Genomic DNA, 1,825 nt, shown 5'->3' with positions numbered 1-1,825 from the left:
AAGCGGGTCGTTACATCAGATACCAATTAAACCATCGCTCGTCCACGAACGACGAAGGAAAAGGAACGGAGGAAGTACCTGAATCGGTGAACAGCGAGGATATCGCCTACGCATATCGGACTCAGTCTCCCAAGTGGCCTCCTCAATAGGACGATGCTTCCATCGTACTTTCACAGAAGCAATCTCCTTGGACCTCAACTTTCGAACCTGCCTATCCAAAATCGCAATAGGCTCCTCCTCATAGGTCAAATTCTCATCAAGCAATATCGAATCCCAACGAACAATATAAGTACCATCGGCATGGTACTTCTTCAGCATAGACACATAGAAAACTGGATGAACTCCCGCCAAGATTGGCGGCAAGGCTAACTCCTAAGCAACATCGCCCACACGGTTAAGAATCTCAAATGGCTCAATGTACCTCGGACTCTACTTGCCTCTCTTCCCAAACCTCATAACACCCTTAATGGGTGAGATCTTCAATAGAACACGGTGCTTTGAGGTGAACTCTAAATCTCGGACCTTCGGTACGCATACATCTTCTGCGTCGACTCCGGCCGCCAAAAGCTTGGCTCGACTAACCCTCTGCCTCTCGACGGATGCGTACCCCCGAGGTCGAACCTCGGAATGCATTAAACCGGCCATCGGAGATCTACATCTCCTACCATACAAAAAGCCTTAAAAAGGCGCCATATTGATACTCGAGTGATAACTATTATTGTGTGCAAACTCGCAACGACAAGTGCGATCCCAATTATCACCAAAATCTTAATAACGCAAGCTCTCAATATATCCTCGAGCACTTGAATGGTCCTCTTGTGCTGTCCATCGGTCTGGGGGTGGAAAGTTGTACTAAGATCCAATCGAAAACCCAACTCCTCAGAAAAAATCTCTCCAAAAATAGGAAGTGAAGATAGTACCCCGATCAGATACGATAGAAATAGGAACCCCACGCAATCTCACAATATCATGAATGTACAACTTGGCTAACTTCTCCGCGTTATAGGAAATCTAAACTGGAATGAAATGAGCGGACTTAGTCAACCGATCAACTATCACCCAAATCGAGTCAAACTTACCCAGGGTCTTTGGAAGACCCACAACGAAATCCATGGCAATTCTCTCCCACTTTCACTCAGGAATGGGCATCCTCTGAAGTATACCACCGGGTCGCTGGCGCTCATACTTAACTTGCTGACAATTACCACACTTAGCTACGAAATCGGCTATATCCCTCTTCATCCGATGCCACCAATAGTGCTGCCTTAAATCACGATACATCTTAGTCTTCCCTGGATGAATGGAGTACCGAGGGCTATGGGCCTCAGTCAAGATCAAATGAATCAAGTCGCCAATACGAGGAACGCACACGCACCCCTTAATCCTCAAAGTACCCTTTGAATCAATCATGGCCTCCTTGGCCTTACCCCTCAGAACCCTATCTCGAATCTTGATCAGCTGAGCATCCTCGAATCGATGAGTCACGATCCGATCTAGTAAGGGTGATCTCACCTACACACAAGCCAAAACTGCACTTTTAAGGGCCGAAATATCAAGACAAACGAAACTGTTGGCCAGAGTCTGAACCTTCATGGCCAACGGACACTCGGAAACAATCAAACGAGCTAAACTCCCAATACTCACTGTCTTGCGACTCAAGACATCAGCAATAACATTGGCTCTCCATAGATGATAAAGAATAGAGATGTCATAGTCCTTCAGGAGCTCCATCCATCGGCACTGCTTGGAATTAAGATCTCTCTGGGTAAACATATGCTAAAGGCTATGGTGATTGGTGAAAACCTCACAATAGACACCGTACAAG

The sequence above is a fragment of the Lycium ferocissimum genome, chromosome 5 (genome assembly GCF_029784015.1).
Source record: "Lycium ferocissimum isolate CSIRO_LF1 chromosome 5, AGI_CSIRO_Lferr_CH_V1, whole genome shotgun sequence".
Lineage (NCBI taxonomy): Eukaryota > Viridiplantae > Streptophyta > Magnoliopsida > Solanales > Solanaceae > Lycium > Lycium ferocissimum.
Note: the sequence above shows the minus strand (reverse complement) of the source record.